The sequence below is a fragment of the Syngnathoides biaculeatus genome, chromosome 2, assembly GCF_019802595.1.
Source record: "Syngnathoides biaculeatus isolate LvHL_M chromosome 2, ASM1980259v1, whole genome shotgun sequence".
Classification (NCBI taxonomy): Eukaryota; Metazoa; Chordata; class Actinopteri; order Syngnathiformes; family Syngnathidae; genus Syngnathoides; species Syngnathoides biaculeatus.
In genome coordinates this window covers 13,005,178-13,025,616 of record NC_084641.1, presented here as the reverse complement: position 1 = coordinate 13,025,616, position 20,439 = coordinate 13,005,178, and the positions used below count along the sequence as shown (strand labels likewise).

Sequence of the window (20,439 nt, the reverse complement as noted above, 5' to 3'; positions counted from 1 at the left end):
CACATCCCGCATTCGGGTCTAAAAAATTTGATAAATAGACGTATTCCTGCTGTCATTGATAACATTGCTTCATTTACTTGTCCAATGCAACCTCAAGATGTTGACTGCTATGATCATTTTTGATACAGCAGTAGATAAAATATTTGCATGTGACAGGCTGGTGATAAAGTGATTAAAGATTAAATGAAATGAGAAAACGTGACTTTCCCCGCTACATTGAACTGAATGATGGCAAAGTCTTCGTTGACTCCAAACAATCAGTGCATGGAAATAACGAGAGAGGTGAAAACAATAATGTTCTGTCAAGTTTATCAAAAAGCAAGCAGTGAAAAACATGCAACTGAAATATAACAGTTTCAGAATTATCTTGATGAAGCAGAAGGAAGCACACTGATTCAAATGTGACTTAGCACCATTCCCTAAACATTCACATATAGTTTAATACTCTTTTCGGAGTCTACCAAACCATTAAAATGCAACACATTTACTCTATAAAGCTCATTATGGAGATTGGCTTTAGAGTGTCATCTCGGCACCAACATATCCTCCGGTTATTACAATGCCAATGTCGTGAGTAAATGTTAGCTTTAAATAATAAAACACAGAGACTTCAAATCATTTTTCATCGCTCTTGGATATTTTTGCAGTGCTTCTCCTTCAAGGGGGAATTGCAAGCGCTTCTCTGAATATATATTCCATGTATTATAATAAAGATAGAAGGACTTGAAATTGACCAGAACCTTGCACTGCAATCCCATCCATTTTCTCTACAACTTGTCCTCATTTAGGGTCGAGAGAGAGAGCCAGGGCCAAACACAGCAGGCTTTGGGCGAGCGTCAAAGTAATCCTTGTTCGTGCTTCCAGTACATGCTTCAATTTATGGTTCTGAAGATGCTAACGATCAAACGTAGCTGTAATAAGTCAAAAAAGATATATTTGTTGAATTCTTCGAAATTCACCTTCAAAGGACCGATGAACAAATGTGTTTTGTGTTATTTGGGCTGCAGTTTATCTGCTGTGGTAAGCGCTCAAGCATGGTCCATAGCGAGTCAGCAGCAAACCATATGGAATGTACTGGCCAAGTGACCAATTACGAGCCCGTCATTGACTACCCAACAGCAACATGTTTGTCAGACTCACATTTGCTAATTGTGATGTTGTGTGTGTGTGTGTGTTTAGGGGTATCAGCAGTCCATCTCACTGCTGTAGCCGCATATAGTGCACCATTGAGGGGCAAAGGAAGGAAAATTGTCCTGGCACAAAGCTCAGGGGCTGCTTGGCCCCGACAGAGTGCCCCTCTGCGGCCCATGAGAACATATGCAATGTGCAATCTCCACACCTGGTTTAAGAACTGTGAGACAAAATACATATTTGTTCTAAGAGGAAGCATTTTCAGAACCAGATCCAGCGACACGCCCATTAAATATGGAAGCTCAAAGGATGTTTCCAAATTATCAGGCTCGAGGATGTGAAAATGGAATCAGATTTGTGACAAAATTCTTCACACGAAAATGTTTAATTCATATACATGAAAAAACATGCATGGAAAACATTTTAAATCCTATGTGAAAAAAATATTCATAAATTTGCTAATTTTTCTTTTCATTTTGTGTGGAGGTCTCATTTTTTGCACTTCTGGGTTTTTTTCTGCATGCGTTTTCTTCGATGACTTTGGCCACAAATCTCATGGATGGGTGGGCTTTCTAAGGAATGCATCCTCATTGGCTAATACCTTTTGACAGACAGCTCTTTGCCCCCGGATGTTGTTCTGTTTTGAACTTCGTGTGGCGGGGATTTTTCTCTCCTCAACTGCGTATATAGCCTGGTTTGGGAGCCAGCCTATGTGCCCAACGATACCTGTGGATAAGAGTTCAATAACTGTATTTTGGCTCACTTCAGTTTAATGTAACTAATGAATCATTCATATAGATTGTAATATTCGGTTAGTAACAAGCTAGACCCGCACAACCACAATTCATCAACAATTTAACAACTATTAAACCAGCTCATCGATTTTAACTTGCTCACGTATGTAGCCTCCATAGTCATCTTTGACCACTGACCAGTATTGCTTAACATGGAGTTCATCAACACAATTATTGTTGACTCCATTTTTATTCTAGTCTAGAAATTGACTCCTCCTCCTGTCTGACCACTCTGACAGAAGACCTACGAAGCAGTCTCAGCTAGATCAATGAATTTTGTATTGCCCCGCCACATCATTTTATGTGGCCCGCCCGCAAAAGTATGTGTAAACTTCCATGATTCTAATTCTCAAATTTGCTTCACATTTTTAAAATTCATATGTAATATGCGTGTTATCAGCACAATACTACAACATAAATGACAAATATACTGCTTTAGTACATTGGCCAGGGCCTCGAGCGATCAAGTGTTAGTGCATCCTCCTTTTTCTCAACACTTGTGCGCCCTTCTTCTGTTTAGCATAAAAGAGCCACAGTGCTAGCATTGAAAAGTTATGTAAATTAGGCAAACGGAATGCATTCTGTACTGTACAGGACACTTGGCATGGGGGAGATTGATTGACCTTCAGCGAACTGCACTGAGCTTGGGTGTGCTCGTCCGGTCCACCACCACGATCACGCGCCCTAAGTAAGAAGGGCGGCCGGCAGGCCCCGTGGCGTTTCTGTGCACCCGCACAAAGCATCGTGGCTTCAATTCTCAAACATAATCGAAGATGGCATCTCTTTGCAAAAGAATATTCTCGCCCAGAAGAAAAGAGAGCACCAACGACACATAGCTATGTTTTTACTCTCAAAAAGACACCTACACCAAGGGACAGGAGAGCCGTGCCAACTATAAAATAAAATACTCCTGAGTCACTGTTAATAATTTCTGCTGTCCAACCTCATAGATTGATCATTCAAATTAAATATGTTATTTCTAAAATCTAGCAGATTTGTATTTTTATAGGAAAAAATGTTGATAGCCAGTCCTGGATAAGGTGGAAGAGATTGGATGGAGGGACTTTATATTTTTAAATCTCAAAAGTGTTTTAACCCTTAAAAAGGTTTTGAATTTTTTTTTTCATTCGAGAATACAGTAGTGTGCTTTTTTCCATCTCTGAAGGTTTGGACTTTGAGAGTGTTTGAACCCGATAAACGTGAGAAAATTTTAAGGCTCGGGCGGTACGGTGAATCCGCTGGTAAAGTGTTGGCCTCACAGTTCTGAGGTCCTGGGTTCAATCCTGGACCCGCCTTTGTGGAGTTTGGATGTTCTCCCCGTGCCTGCGTGGGTTCCCTCCGGGCACTCTGGTTTCCTCTCACATCCCAAAAACATGCAACATTAAATGGACACTCTAAATTGCCCCTAGGTGTGATTGTGAGTGCGGCTGTTGGGATAGGCTCCAGCACTCCCAGCGACCCTCATGAACGTTAAGCGCAGAAGAAAATGGATGTATGGATGTTAAGGCTTGTCAGGGTTTACGTGTCGTTAGGGGTTTAACAGTATTGGCAGTACAGTAAATGAAAAAATAAAACATATTATAAACTCAAAAACACTTGAAATTAATAAAAAAAAACCTTTAAACAAAAAAACTGCACTGTAAATGGAAAAAAAAATTAATCTGTAAATGAAAAAACATTATGTAAACAAAACACTATATAATGAACAAAAAACAGAAAATAAAAAAACTAACTTCAACTACGCAGATTTCACTTAATGCAAGTATTTTTTGTAGCGTAACCCCTGTCTTAAACAAGGGAACACTGTACATTTTTAATAATGTTCGCTATAAACGAGCAATCCCCATAATGCTTTGGTGAGTGTGTAGTTGAATTTGAACGTGACTATTTTACATAAAACCTTCAGCCACAGTTTGATAATGACATAGTTGTGCACCATAAATCAATCATAAATGTGACAGTTAAATAAGGTACACCTTCAACTACTGGTAACATAAACAGAAATTAACAACAAAAATAAAGCTCTTCATTATGGGAATAATTCAAATTTGCATGTCGCTTTAGGGTCATTATGCTAGCCAGTGGCTAGTGCAAAGTGCAAGCCTCCCTATTATCGTATGTTTCCGCCACTAAGGCCTGGTACACACATGGAAAAATGGTCTGTTTTTGTGCCGATCATCAAAGTCACTTGATAGACCCTGAATTTTGATCATGTGATCTGATTGGGACATCCCTAGTATAGTTCATACCTATTTCCAAACTGGTTAGGGAGTAAATTTGGTCTCCATGTCTGCCACTGATGTCACACCAAAACATGGTGTGTGTGTGTGTGTGGGGGGGGGGGGGAGGTCAATTTTGGTGATGAAAAAAACATTGATTTTCAAAGGTAATTAGTTACTTAATAATTGCAAATTGTTCGTGAAAAATGGAAGATAAATAAAGATCCTTTAAAGGGCCACTGTCATGAAATGCACGATTTTTAGTTTGTGATTAATGAAAAAAACGGCAGCCGACATGGACACATGCGTTTTTTCCACCACAAAACACGATTTTGACGTATACAGCTTTTTGTAACTCCCAACATGAAAATCCTCTCGAGGGATTTGTTTTCGAGAAGAAGCAGGAAGTGACAGGACTACCCTCAAGTGGACTTGTTTGTTTCCATTAGTTTTACCTTCGGGAGGGTAGCTCGTTATTCCTTCGTGTTAGCCAAAATGCTGGCTCATTGCTTTGCTGGACATTGCTTGAACACTCAGGAGGATGCATTTATCGTTCATAAGTTTGCAAGAGACCCGGTTCGTAGTGAAAAATGGATTGTACGGGTGCAGATGACGAGAGCTTCGTGGGTTCCAAATGACAAGTAGGTGTGTATAGAGCTACTAAAAAAAAAATAGTTTGGGGCGGACCACGTAATCGGTCTCTCATCATGTAACGAAAAATTTGCATATGAAATGTGTCGATGTGTGGGTCGGACGGCGTTGGGCTGCTGCGTCGTTTCGCCAGCGAAGGCTGCGCTTTGGGCCCGGAGAGGTCGGCAGCTCTGAAGAACGCTGCCACAATGACGCACTCAGCCGCGTGCGACCCGTAAAGCGCCCCGACTCGACAGTGTTGTTCATCGCGTACTGCGGTGGCTATGAACAACCCCCTAAAGCAACACGGCTCGTCTCCATTATCGGCCACAACGGCGCCGAAAATGAGCCACACCGGCTGAGGCGCCTCGTTCGCCGGTCATGGCTTCGCGTCGGGCTTGCGGACGGCGGCGGCTCTGAAGAACGCGGCCGACAATGCCTCGTGAGACGACAACGCAGTGAAGTGCCCCGGCTCGACGGTGTTGTTCTTCGCGTACTGCGGCGGCTATCAACAACCCGCTAAAGCAGCACAGCTCGGCTCCGTGACAAGCCAGCACGGTGCCGAAAATAAGCCACTTCGGCAGGCTGCGATGAGCCGCAATGGCTCATCTCCGCTGCGGAAGTCGATTGGATGGGAAGGCGGTTTAGCCGTGATCGCATATCATCTTAATATGGCTCGAATCAATAGTGTAATATTGCCCCGGTTGTGTGGTGTTCTCCTTTTCGAAAAGAGCTTCCGTGTTAGAAGGGGCGTGCTCGTCTCCCATAGTTAGGGTGCACCGCGTGTTTTCATTGGCGAATGTCCAGGTGACATCACGGACAGAGGATGCAGCCAATATAGTGACGACTTGGATGCCGTAGAATGACAATTCTGCAACTTTGGCATGGATGATGCGTTCTCCACTCACATTTATTTTTTCGTATAGACATTGAAGTGAATAATCTTAAATGTACTTTTCATTACAATATCTATTTTATAATGTTTATAGGGATGATACTTGACCTTTAACACAGAGAGAAACCATGATGTAGTGTTATGTTTATACACCAGACTATGTTCTTCTTTGTCTATTTTCTTTTGGCACCTTATCTGTGAACTCTTTTGAGAAAATAACTATAAAATAACTATGCTTTCTTTAGAATGAGATGAGACACTGAAATACCCAGTGTTACAAGTTGCATTTAAGGGAAATATTTACCAATACTGTTAGAAAAACATGCAGTTGCATGTTAAAATGTCAGTAATTACAAGGTGTTACTTTTAGAAGTGTTCTACTATTTGACTGACATTGTTTCATGTTCAAGAAAACAGTTTTGGATTACTTTAACAACACATGGTTCAAATAAAACTCGCAATTGCAAGACATATTTGCGCTGTCGAGTATTGGTACTGGGTGTCAGCAATTACTACAATGCACTATAAGTACTCGTACAAAGTCTCAAAAAATTGAGTATCTGTGCATCTCCAATAAATAACATTGTGATAGACTACTGCTTTTTTTTTTGTTTGTTTGTTTTGTTTGTTCCCCCCGCCCATCTCTGGCAGGTGTGCAGGGTGTAAAAGTATTTTGTTTGACTTTGGAACATATTCTTTTCCGTTGGTAAAAAGCCTCCTACTTCCACAGACAAATGCACTCAGGAGTTTAAGCATTGTCACAGTGCTACCACTTTTACTCCTCTCATCTGACAGCAGGAGCTGAGCTGACAAACTGCAAATTGTAGTTTTGTCAGATAGTGATGGCAGCAGATTTGACCCTCTCCACTACAACTGATCACTCAGCTTATGTCGTTTTTTTTCTGAGGGCTCAAAAACGTGTTAATAGAAATGTGCTCCTAAAAATCCACACTGAAAAACTGGAGCATTGCACAGACACACACTCCAGGTCTCGCACACACCCTGAAGCACTGAATCATGAATGAGACCAGACACCCACTCGGTGCAGAAACGAGACAAGACTGGTAAAAATGGCATAAGATACTGCATCTTTTATCACCTGAGCTGTGACTTCACTTGATCTGCAGACACCCTCTTGATCAGTGTTTTACTCCAACCCAAAGCTCTGAGGTCCTGCAGGTTGTTTAAAATTTAGATTTTTTTTTTTTTTGGACCTGCTCCCATCGAGATTACGAGTTAATGTGAAATTTCCCTTCCTGACCCCACATGCATGAATCAAAGTGGTACAGGAGAAGCTCCTGGTCCAGATAGCGACATCCTATCAAATGATTGTGTTTGGCAGTTGTAAGGTGGTGGAAATCTTAAATGTCCAAAAATGGCCAGACTTGAGTTTCATTTATTTTTCAAAATTTGAGATCACTTTCACAACATCACGATAATAACTTTTTAATATATAGCACCTTAAAAACATGTTTAGAGATCAAGATCATGCAGAGGAGAAAACACAAACGTCTTACAGAACTAAAGCAGTAATCACATAAAAACTGCAATTAAACCAACAACATTATAGACGTCCCAGAGAGTGCAGCAACTCAAGAAACCAAAGTGAGAGGAAGAGTGTTGATGTGCAATGAGAAAAACAGTTAGGTAAATCCATTTTAAAACACACAAAGTCCAAAAATAAAATTAGGTCTAATTTGAATTCAATAAAATGAGCTTGATTAATATTATTACTACTACCACGACTATTTCCCATTAAGTTCATTGTGTGGCTCACCATCTTAACTCCTGTGTACAGTAGTTCCCACTTTCCACAGCTCTGCACATCAACCCTATTCTTAAACATGGGCATCAAGACACTTTTCCCCTACTCCTCAGGCATTTTCTCAACCATTAGAATTCTTTTGAACGAGCTGCTCAAAAAACTCCACAGCCAGCTCTTCTAGATGCTTCCATACCTCCACAGGTCTGTCATCGGGACTAAATGTCTTTCCATTTTCCGTGCTCTTTAGTGTCTTTCTCACGTCCGCCTTCCTAATTATTGCCACTATCTGGTCCACAACACGTTACTCTCATTTTCCCGATTCATCAACTTCTTAAAATATTCTTTCCATCTATTTAGCACACTACTGGCACCGGTCAACACATTTCCATCTCTCTCCTTCATCTCCCTAACCTGTTCTGCATCATTCCCATCTCTCTACCCCTCTATCTGGCTAACGTTCAGAGATGCTTTCCTCCTTGTTTAGTGTCCAACCTGGCACATGTCGTCTGTTTAGCCTCTGCTAACGCTACCTTCACCCGACATCACATCGCCATGTATTCCATTGTTCTCTCCTTGGTCCTCTCAGAGTCTCACTTGTTCTTAGCTACCCTCTTGCGTTGTATGAGTCCCTGTACTATAAGGCTTTCTTTGTATGATTTGCTGCACTTTGAGGAAATTCAAATGAGCGATTATCATTAAATGAAATTACATTATTAATGGGAAGACAGCAAGGTGGATGAATAGTTAGCACATCTGCCTGAGGACCTGGGCTGAAACCAACCTCGCCTGTCCAGAACTTCCCTGTTTAACTCGTGCCTGGCTCTTCTCCAAGTACTTTGGATTCCATTGCATGCCAGTTTAATTGAAGACTCAAAATTGACTTAGGTGTGAATGTGAGTACAAATACTTGTTAGTTTATGTGTGTCCCGCAGTTGGATGGTAGCCTGTTCAGGGTGGACCCCGCCTCTCGTCTGAATATAGCTGGGATAGGCCCCAGTACGCCTGCGACCCTAGTGAGGATAAGCAGTACGGAAAATCGATGGTTGAATGAATAGATAAATGAAAAGTGCATAGGTGACACAGCCATTACTGGACAAATGTATTCATATGGGTTGTGAAGGTGAAATCTGAATCAAAAATGACTCCCAAATATCTGGATGCGTACATGATATTGTAAGAAAAGGAACTAAGATTATATTTGAGGAGGTTAGTGGTATTTTGTGAGTTGAATCTATTTTTTTTTTCAGATTTGGAGACATTAAGTTAAAGAAAGTTTTACACAATCCAGCAACTGATTTAAAAAAACAGCCACACAAATTTGAATTTGGCAATAATCCTCTACAGGTAATATTCTTAGACTGTACTTTCACTGGCCACCACACTGGCTATACCGTAATTTCCGGCCTACAAGATACGACTTTTTTCGCACGCGTTCAATCCTTCGGTTTATGCGTTGTGGCTAATTTGGGCATTTTTTTTTTCTAACGTCCGCAAGGGGGCACTCGAGCGGAAAAGGAAAAAGGAGACAAGAATAGAGCTAGTGCACAAGATGTTACCATTTTCACAGCGCTATATTGCCGGTCAAAATAGTTGCTCGACAGTGAGGGGGGCATTGAACTAGAGCAGAATATTCACAATGACCGAGACTTGTTGTGCTGTTGGTTATTACAACAGACAAGACAGATATTCAAAGAGGTCATTCTATAGAATATCTGCTGAAAAGACCAGAAAAGATCAATGGATTTCGGCAATTAAACGTGATGGATGGTGCCCAACCAAATACACATGAATGTGTAGCGATCACTTCATTTCAGGTAGGAATTATTCTTTTCAATCTCAAATTCCCAAGAAGTAATTATAGTTTCAATTTGGCTCATTTGAGAACAATGCTTTAAAATAAATACATAAATAAACGACAGGGAGTCGTCTCCAACATACATGGAAGCATGCTGCGGCTACACGTTAATCTTCGGTAAACCTCTCTCTGACAGAATTGTTTTTTTTTTTTATATGGATTGTTCTCAGTTCAGTCCAATGCGTATTTTTTAAAAAAGAAAATAAACGCGTCAGTCACACAGAGATTTATGTAGGTTAACGTGTGGCAGCAACACGCTTCCATGTACGGAGACTAAAGCCTATCGCAGCAGTTATTTTCTTTTAAAAAGAGTCTGTCACAGAGAGGTTTACCGAAGTTTAACGTGTGGCAGCAACATGCTGCCGTGTACGTTGGATACGACACCGTCTTATTTTTTTGTTAGCGAGTTGTTCTCAACTTAGCCAACTTGGCATTATAAATACTTGGGAAACACTACAGAGGAACCGAGCACTGAGCTAGTGTGTTATTGCTGTGTTATTGGCGTGTCTCAGTGATTTTTACCGGTAAGTTTTTTTTAAGCGTCCCTGTCAGCGCCGCACTAGCGTTAAACTCTTTCTGTGTACCGTCTTTCTTTGCAAATATCTCGTGTTTCAATGTGGGTTTCAATGTGGGCACTTGCGGCTTTTACACAGCTGCAGCGTCTGTATGTAACCAATGGTATTTCCTTTACAAATGTACTGGGTGGCGCTTATAACCATGTGCGCTCTGTAGGCTGGAAATTGCGGTACAATACCTTCACAATCATATCAACTCCTTAACTATAACGGTATCTGTTGATAGTTGAAGATTTGAAGAGTTGAAACGCAAAAGCAGATATACATTTTTGTTGGGTTTTTTTTATGTAATATATAAATCAAAGAATTTACAGAAACAACAAAAATTGACACATCTGCTTTTGCATCACAAACTTTTCATTTACAGATCAAAACATGCACTGCATCAGACCACAACGCATTTGGCAATGCATGTGCATCTGGGACACCTCCTTTTTTTCTTTTATTATTTTATTTTTGGAGAAGTTTTGTCTACCTGGTTTGTTTTTCTTTTTTGGAAGAAAAGGCTGGTGCAGAAACACAGCAGATCACCAAAGAACACCATACAGAACAGACACGTTGAAATATGATTGTGACAACATCATGCTTCAGGCTTGTTTTTCTACTGCAAGAACTGGCATTTCAGTCAAGGTACACAGTTTCAAACAGCATCCAATTTTCAGACTCTGCGGAAGTTGTGCCCATTTACTATGGTGACTGGTCGTACCTACAAAGTATTTTTTAAAGGCGTGCACCGTGAGTGAACATGGTAATCAATAAATCAGGTATTAAGAATGTATACGTTGTTTGGACTTATAGGTTGATTAATTCCAAAGTTAATTAAATAAATTGGAGTGCACTATTTGGCTGCAACCAGCAAAGACACTGTTAATTTAGCCTTACGGAAAAAAAAAAAAAAGTGGCCTAAAGAACAACATGACACAACAGCTGTGCTAGGTTGAGCTAGATTAATGGAGTGGTTTACCGCTGTGCTACTACTCAATATGGACATCATATCAAAACAGGAGCTCACACTATTTGGAGGAATCAGAATCAATCTTATTGGCCAAGAATATAAACAAAACACAAGGAATTTCTCTCCGGTAATTGCAGCCGCCCTATTACGACATTGTCACGAATCTCCGGTGCGGGGCTGGACCCAAATGCAGGACTCCAAGACGAGGACATGATGTTAGGGGTGGCTTTATTCAAAGCTGAGGTCATAGATGGTGTAAGCAGTCCGAGAAGGCTGAGGTACAGAAACCCTAAGCAAAGGCAGGATCCAACAACGTGAAGCAAGGTCTGATGACTAGGAGACAAACTATGAACTCGGACTTGACTATGGAACATAAACTAAGACAGGACTAAATAGAGGTGGCACTGAAACACTGTGACAAAGATAGCTCAACACTACACTATTCTCAGTGGTGGAGATTCCTACTGTCAGTGAATGCAACTCACTAACACAGGGCACAACGCACAACGAACTGGCGAATGCCAGAGACCAAAACTCCAACTTAAATACACCATCTAATTACAGTCCCAATGTGAAACAGTTGTGAGCGGTGACAGGTGTCACCGGTCAGGGGTGTGGCCACGCCGCTCTTGGCCATGCTCCATCCTGGCTCATGACAGACATACGTGTTGACTACAACAGCTGACAGTCAATTAACAGGGAACATTTTTTTTAAACTGACTAGCCGTGCGATACTTTGTCGAATCTACTATTAATTGCCCCAGGAGGATGATTCTCCCTTAATCTTATAATACTGTCTGGACAAAATAGCAATTAATGGCTTAAGTGATTGGATCAGCTGGAAAGCGTTGGCCTCACAGTTCTGAGGTTTGGGTTCGACCCGCCTGTGTGGAGTTTGCATGTTCTCCCCGTGGCTGCATGGGTTTTCTCAGGGCACTCCGCTTTCCTCCCACATCCCAAAAACGTGCATTAGTTGGATGCAAAATGTCACGTCCCATCGGAACAAGAGTAGGACCCAAATGCAGGACTCGGACGATGCAAGGTAGTTCAAGGAGAAACGTTTATTATATGCCGAGGTCGGGGATCGAGCAGGCAGTCCGGTGCAGCAGCGGTAGTCGGGACGTCGGGCGAAGAGAGCAGGTGAGCGGGCAGGCAGGAGTCGGTACACAGGAGAACGATCAAGGCAGGCAGAAGTATCGAAGGAGTCAGGCTTACAAGGGTGGTCGGAGAACGGACGAAGGTCGGTACACACAGGTTCGATCAGGGATACCGGAGCACACGAACGGGACATGAAGATCATCCAACTGGCGCCGGCCAGTTGTCATCGGGGTCATATAAATACACAGCATAATCAGGCTGCATGAGGCGCAGGTGTGCACCTCCCAATCAGCGCACCCGCACGGGCACCCACGCGGGCGCCCGCACAGCTCGTGCTGGAGCGGCAGGATCATGACACAAAATTGCCCCAAGCTGTGATTGTGAGTGCGGTTGTTTGTCTCTATGTGCCCTGTGATTGGCTGGCAACCAGTTCAGGGTGTACCCTGCCTCTTTCCCATTTGCAGCTGGGAAGGGCTTCATCACTCCCTGTGACCCTTGTGAGGATAAGAGGGTAAGAAACTGGATGGATGAAGGGCTTAATTGATTGTTGTTTCCCATAGTTGATCAGGGAAATTTAGTCAAATTCCCATCTCTAGAGCATGCACACTGTGAAACCAGCTCATAAAACATTTTACTACGTTTATATTAAACCCCAAACAAAATTGTGTTTCTTGTGTCGAGTTTCTTTTCAGTTCAATTGTTCCAGTTTAAAGGTGAAATTATTTTGCGGAAAAAAAAAAAAAACTTTTGATAATACTTATGAGGGTGTTCACTACTCTCTGACTACTTTCTTTTGGCTTGTCCTGTTAGGGGTCGCCACAGTATGTCATCTCAGGTGAACTTTCCATCACCACTATATAAAAAACAAAAACAAACATGCTTTGTTTTAATTGTCACAGTCACACTGCCATTATCTTTTTGTAAAGGCTGAAATATAGATCCAGCTTGGGTTTCATAGGATTTTGGTCTACCTAATAATGTGATCAGCGAGAGTACAGTATGTTCAAAATGTTTGTTTACATTGAGGTTTTTACACGCCAACTAATTTCTGTTCTTCACAGACAGCTCGCCATAGGAGTCAATTGTGGAAAATTCTACAACAGAACAGTGCAAAAGAGAGACTAATCGTGTTGTGATGTAAACAACTGAGCCACGGGTGTAACGCATCGCAAGCCAGCTTCCTCATTTCTCCAGACAGGGGCGCTCTGAAAGAGCACTTGTCCCAATCCCCCCCATGACAAGCACAATGGCATATGTCGAAAGGTTCTCCCTGTTTGCATCTGCATGTCCAGATTTGAACATAATGAGCTGTGGCTGAATATGAAATGTAAAAATTTATTGACCATTTTAAAGCGATGTAATTTCATTAGTACGCTAGTGGGTGCCCTTCATTTGAGCTTGAAACCAATTCTGCCACCACTGATAGGCATGTCTTTGTAAATGCAGAACTCATAGAAGTATACAAATAACTTGATAGCTATTTTATTCGGAATAACCTTCCTTGGGTTGTTGTGGCTTTTTCAATCAATACAGGCTTGTGAGAGATCGTGAGATCTCCCTTACAGCAAAAAATAAATGTCATTCTTTTTTGGCAATTCTATTTTAAATATGCTTGAATTTTTGGGGATTTTTTTTTTCAACCAGGCTTTGGGAGTAATATAATAATAATAACTTGGAAGATTTCCACTTACAGACCCAATGAACTGACACACACACACACACACAAAAGGATTGTGAATTTCACACACTACAGAGAAGAGTGTTCTTAACATATCTTAGAGGTTTGAATGACGGAAAAAATCTACAACTATCTCAAGTAATTTTCTCAAATAATAAAAACCAGCTCCTGCGGCAGGGCTGCCTGTGCGCCTTTACTGAGTGTGCTCTGCAGAACCTTCAGCTGTCAATCGCATGCATATGTGTGCATGGCTCTTTGCGAAGCACAAAGAGCCACCAGCTGACAGCCGCTGTGTCTACTAAACAGTTAACTTTCCCTGATGCATTCCTGTTATGTGGATGCACACACGACAAAAACAAGCGAGGCAGCAACACTGGACAAGCTGATGCCATACTAGCGAGCTCGTTGACTTGTTGGCTTCCTAGCCAGAGACCGCACGAGATAGTGCACATATAATAAGCAGTTATCTTTCACTGAAGTGCTTCCGTTGTGAGGACCCACGAGATGTGGCTGCGGCGACTTGGATGGGGACCAGACTGCGGGCAGATACTCCAGCCACTGGCAAGCTGGTGAGGAGGGGGGTAGCCATCCTGATCACTGATGCCTTACTACGCGCCAGATAACACTATAAGGAAGATGTATTTTCTAGGGTTGTAGGAAAAACTTAATGGCCAACTGCATGGTGTAGCGGTAGAAATAGCCCACATTGTAATCAATAACTAAGTGGCAATAGCATCTAAAAGCCACTACATGGAACCAGGCCGCTGAGTACTTACAGTGAAGAAAATAAGTGTTTCAACACCCTGCATGATTGCAAGTTCTCCCACTTAAAAATCATGAAGGGGTCTGAAATTTTCATTGTAGGTGCATGTCCACTGTGAGAGAGATCATCTAAGAAGAAAAATCCAGAAATCACAATGTATGATTTTTTTAATGATTTATTTGTGTGATACAGATAAGTATTTGAACATCAGAGGAAACCAATGTTAATATTTGGTACAGTCGCCTTTGTTTGCAATTACAGAGGTCAAACGTTTCCTGTTGTTCCCCAAAATATCACAATACATGGCCGCGGTCATCCTCTTCCTAATACAGTGCAGTCGTCCTGTCCCATCTGAAGAAAAACACTCCCATAGCTACCACCCCCATGCTTCACAGTAGGCATGGTGTTCTTGGGATGGAACTCATCATTCGTCTTCCTCCAAACACGGTCAGTGGAATTATGACCAAAAAGTTCAATTTTGTTCTCATGTGACCACAAAACCTTCTCCCATGACTTCTCGGTATCATCGAAATGGTCATTGGCAAACTTATGAAGGGCTTTGACATGTGCTGGTTTAAGCAGGGGAACCTTCCGTGTTATGCATGATTTCAAACCATGACATATTAGTCTATGACCAACAGTCACCTTGGAAACGGTGGTCCCAGCTCTTTTTAGGTCATTGACCAAGTCCTGTCTTGTAGTCCTGGGCTGATTCCTCGCTTTTCCAAGGAGCATTGAGACCCCACAAGGTGATATCTTGCATGGGGCTCCACTCCGATTGAGATTGACAGTCATGTTTAGCTTTTTCCATTTCCTAATGATTGCTCCAACAGTGGACCTTTTTTCACCAAGCTGCTTGGCAATTTCTCCGTAGCCCTTTCCAGCCGTGTGGAGTTGTACAATTTTGTCTCTGGTGTCTTTGGACAGCTCTTTGGTCTTACAATTTGCGTCTAATTGATTGTATGCGGTGGATAGGTGTCTTTATGCAGCTAACAACCTCACAAAGGTGCATCTGATTCAGGATAGTACATGGAAGGAGATGGACTTTTAAAGGCGGACTAACAGGTCTTTGAGGGTCTGAATTCGAGCTGATAGACTGGTGTTCAAATACTTATGGCTGGGTATTTCAACATAACAATGACCCGAAGCCCATCACATCACAATAACACCATCTCTACTGTGAAGCACGGGGGTGGCAGCATCATGCTTTGGAGGTGTTTTTCTGCACATGGGACAGGACGACTGCACTGTATTAGCGAGAGAATGACCATGTATTGTGAGATTTTGGGGGACAACCTCTTTCCCTCAGTCACAGTCTTGAAGATGGGTCGGGGCTAGGTCTTTCGACATGACAATGACCCGAAGCACACAGTGAGGAAACCCAAGGAGTGGCTCTGTAAGAAGCATATCAAGGTTTTGGTGTGGCCTAGCCAGTCTCCAGCCTTAAACCCAATAGAAAATTTTGGGAGGGAGCTGAAACGCCGTGTTTCTCAGTGACAGCCCATAAACCTTCCTGATCTAGAGAAGATCTTTGTGGAGGTGTGGGCCAAAATACCTCCTGCAGTGTGGTCAAACCTGGTGAACAACTACAGGAAAATTTTGAGCTCTGTAATTGCAAACAAAGGCTACTGTACCAAATATTAACATTAGTTTTCTCTGGTGTTCAAATACATATTTGCAGCTGTATCACACAAATAATTTGTGAATAATAATAATAATAATAATACATTGCGATTTCTGGATTTTTCTTTTTAGATTATATCTCTTACAGTGGACATGCACCTACAATGAAAATTTCAGACCCCTCCATGATTTCTAAGAGAGAGAACTTGCAATATAGCAGGGTGTTCAAATACTTATTGTCTTCACTGTATATTGTGCGGGAGAGACAAACCACATCAGAGGCCTGCTTTCCAACCTTTCTTCTATCCCAGGTCTCTTCGGGCGGGAGGCAAGATACACCCTGAACTGGTCACCAGCCAATCGCAGCCAGTCGGAGCCATAAATCCAATATTACAAGTGAAAAAGGTTTGTAATTAATTGGCGAGTTTGATTCGTTTTATACTTAAATGAATCTAAAGTGCTTTGTGTTGCATTTTTTGTATGATGATCTTTTACTTAAAAATGAAAATCTGATTTATTAATTGATTTATTAATTATTTATTGCAGTGTTCCAGCCTTACAGTCAAGAATTTTGATTTCGGTGTAGCAGGATAGAGGCAGATGTAGAAAGTAAAAGAGAGATTATTGCAGGGTTTGTGACAGATATTGTTGTGGGGCAAAAAGCATTCACTTACTACTGCTGATAAAACAATTTTCTCCAACTGCTGTGTCAAATGTTAAAAGAGCCAGAGCAACAATATTTTATCGTAAAATAGTCACGTGAAATGCAACGTGCTTATGAGTGAGCTGAATGCAGCCTGCCATCATTCCGTCTGTAAGACATTTCAGGATTTCCTTTTTTTTTGACAGTTCAAAGTTCAGTTTGAAATGTTGCGGGGGGGGAATATAAAAAGAGAGAGCAGGCACAGTGAGCTGTTCGATGAAAAGCTGCAGGAGACAAGCTGCAACTTCAACATCTCCGCGAGGGAAGCGCCTCCTTTCACTGAGTCCCGCTGGCGCACTCACAGGAGCCATGCGCAGCATCAGATCAGACCTCACTTTCTCACCAAATACTGGAAAAGGGGCCAATTACTGTCTGTTCCGATTCAAATGGAAATATGTTTCTTTGATGTCACTTCAGAATTAATAGATGTGTTTTCCATTTCCACTCCACTGAAAATGGTGGAAGTTGCAAGGCAGGAAATCTGCTGATATTTTCACCAAACATTAATTCAAATACTCATCGTCTTTGCATGATCCTTGTTAGTGCGGGAAAATGAGAAATGTCTACCCGTACATGTTTTATTGTTCCGTGCTTTATGTTGCTGAAATGAAAGCTACTAGTATTGCAGAAAGGACACACTGACGCTATAGCACAATTGGAACATTTTTTTGTGTTCAACTCCAGCCTTCCTGTGTTGAGTTGATATGTTCTCTCTCTGCCTGTTTGGATTTTTTCTGGGTACTAGATTCTTCGCACATTATAAAAACGGGTGGTAGGTTGATTGAGGATTCCAAATTCTCGGCAGGTGAGAATTATTGTTTGTCTATGTGTCCCGCAGCTGACTCCCGAATAGTTCAGTTCACGCCGCCTCTCGCCCGCAGCCAGCCGACACCCACGACCTCGGTGAGGCTAAACGGTGTTGATAATGGGCAGATTGTTTTTAGATTGCTTTGAAAAAGGTACTAATCTAAAGACAGGAATTTTTAACTACAGATTATTTTGGTTCTAGTAAAAGGTACTAAAATATTCCTGTAGCTCATTGTTTCTACACTGTTCACAGTTGCCCAAATTCCTAGAAACATTTTAATGCAGGGAAAAGCAAGAGACTAGCTGTAGTGCACTTCCATGCAGTAGTCTCTAATAAAAAAGACAAAGATGACATTGTTATGTAAAAGAACCAGAATATTTTCAAACTACCACCCCAGAGCAGAAACTCTCTGTTGGGTAGTAAATGACTCACTAAATTTAGACAATAATCTCTGCAGTCCACATTCGCAGTGGTACTTCCCAGGCACCTCAGAGCAGGGTGAATAGAAACACGTTATTCAGACTTTTTAGTATTTATTAATTTAAGAATAGTATTTGTTCCATGTAATATATATGCTCTTCCATCCTCCTCCTATTTCAGGTACTGTGACATTGTCACAAATGTGTCAATAAAGGAAATGCCCAAGGAGAAGTAAAGCAGCTCTAATTTTCACCACAAAGGGGGATGAATGCCAAAAAAATGGACTTAAACCTCAGCATGTGTATGCTCCAAAAAGCAAGTCCCCCCCCCAAAAAAAAAAACAAAACAAAAACAAAAACAAAATATCATCGCTGCAGCGTGATACTTGGCTCAGGAATCAATTCCGAACTACATTGAATATAATTAAAAACAACAGTTATAATATGTCCAGTCATACTTGAGGATTTCATGCAAATATCTGGCAATGAGGTTGCTGACGTGAATTTTGGACAATCTTAACTGCAATCAAGCTCGGAGCTCAGTGCAATTAAAGGCTGGAGGAGATGATGAGCCCAGACTCAGTTCAATCCCCCTCTGATTACTGACAGCAAACGAATTCTGTCTACAATACTCTAGTGACCTCTCACAGAAATCATTTTATACAGTGCAGACAACCAGCACATGATACAGGATACAATAAATGTCAACATATCCCCTATCACTACCAGTGCAGAGTGTATCCACTACTGTCTAATTATCCGGGGTTGCAAAGCAATGCAATTAAGGATGGATGTATTTATACAGTATGCTCCACCTGTCATCATTTCCTATTGGAAATAAAACATATTTTCTAAAGTATGCAACAGTGCCCTCATTCCATTTCCCTTCCTTTTTTGTTTTCTTCAAGTACCAATAAATTCTGTGTGTTGAGTAAACTTTGTGTCTGTATTGAGCACGTAGTGTAAGTGATGACCTTTCATTTTCTTGAATGGTTCTAAATAATTTTAGGTGTGAATGTGAGGGCCAATTGTATCTACGTTTATCATAAATCATCAGTGATGTGGTCTGCGATTGACTGGCGAGCAGTCCACGGTGTACACCATCTTTCGCCCCAAGTCAGTCGAGATATGCTCCAGCACACCCGCAACCCCCATGAGGATAAGCAGGATACGCATAAGACGCAGCCAATAAAAACAAAGAAATGGTGGCTTGAATCCAACTGACAAGAGTACTGTTACGTGGTTGAAATTATTTACCCGAGTAGGTCCGCGTAGATGATGTCTGTCAAGTTTTATCCCTCCTCGGATATCCAGGTTACGCCGCACATCTCCTCTGAGCCTCGCAGCAGCACGGACCTTGGAAACAAACTTCTTTTTCTTCACCTCGTCACGACGCTCCGTCTTCTTCCTCTTCTCCTTTCTCCACCCTGCTCGCGATCCAAGCGGGCTCCGTCACTGGGAAGAAGTCCGTCGAGACGGAGCCCAGGAACGGTTCCTGGACGTTGGTCTTCCCGACCGAGCGCGTCTCGCGTGGCTGTTTGGGCTTGGAGACGTGCGAGCGTTCGTGGGTGCGTTCGGCTCAGCTCGCAAGCGGTCTGACGTCCAAGCGCGTGGAGAGCAGGAGGGAGGACTGACGCTTCCTGTGCGCACGCGGGACACTACAGATGTCGTTCTGCATGTTAACAGGCGTTTTAGATACACGATTCACTTTTACCCCCAGGCAGTCTTAATCGTACTCTATTTGAAGTTTCTGGATAGGGGTTTCTAAATTGCATCGTAGGCATTATTTAAAACAGTTGTTCCCAAACTTTTTTTTTTTTTTTTTTTTTGCAGCGCGCCCCCCGTTTTGGAGAAGAAATTATATTCATCCTATCCATTTTCTCAGCTACTTATCCTCACAAGGGTCGCGGGAAGCCCATCCCAGTAAATCGAGGGCCACATAGAAACAAACAACCATTCGCGCTCACAATCACGCCTAGGGGCAATTTATGGAAGTAGATTAATGCCACCAAGATTTGAATTTTCAATAGTTTTATTTCAGTGTAACCTTTCAATGTTAACAATTCAACTGGCTACAATTCGCCGTCTAAAATTCACCGGCTGTGCCACCAGGCAGGGTTACTTCAGGTCAGTACCGAACACCCACTAAATCCATCCACCATCCATCCATCCATTATCTACCGCTTTTCCGGGTCAGGTCGTGGGGGAAGTAGCTTCAGCAGGGATACCCAGACTTCCTTTTCCCCAGCCACTTCTTCTAGCTCTTCCGGAGGCATCCCGAGGCGTTCCCAAGCCAGCCGAGAGACATAATCTCTCAAGCGTGTCCTGGGTCGTCCTTGGGGTCTCTTTCCGGTGAGACATGCCAGGAACACCTCACCAGGGAGGCGTCCGGGAGGCATCCGAATCAGATGCCCCAACCACCTCATCTGGCTCCTCTCAATTCCAGTTATGCTATTTCTTAGTATGTGATGTCATGTGACTAAGAAAGCATAACTGCGATTAGCTGGGTGTTCTGCCTGGTGGCGCAG

The 20,439-nt window shown here is 42.2% G+C and overlaps 1 protein-coding gene across 2 annotated transcripts in view; it reads right to left on the bottom strand.

The window, feature by feature from the left end:
• cntn3a.1 (contactin 3a, tandem duplicate 1) overlaps window positions 1-19,571 on the bottom strand; it is a 91,719-nt gene extending 72,148 nt beyond the window's left edge. The window contains exons 1-2 of one of the 2 annotated variants that reach the window (XM_061834298.1): window positions 19,169-19,571; window positions 1,733-1,857 (exon numbers count right to left, since the gene is read on the bottom strand). The gene's annotated coding sequence lies outside the window, so the exon portion shown is untranslated. The remainder of the gene's footprint in view (window positions 1-1,732; window positions 1,858-19,168) is intronic. The other variant, XM_061834290.1, reaches the window with a different exon arrangement.
• Between the last annotated feature and the right edge of the window lie 868 nt (window positions 19,572-20,439).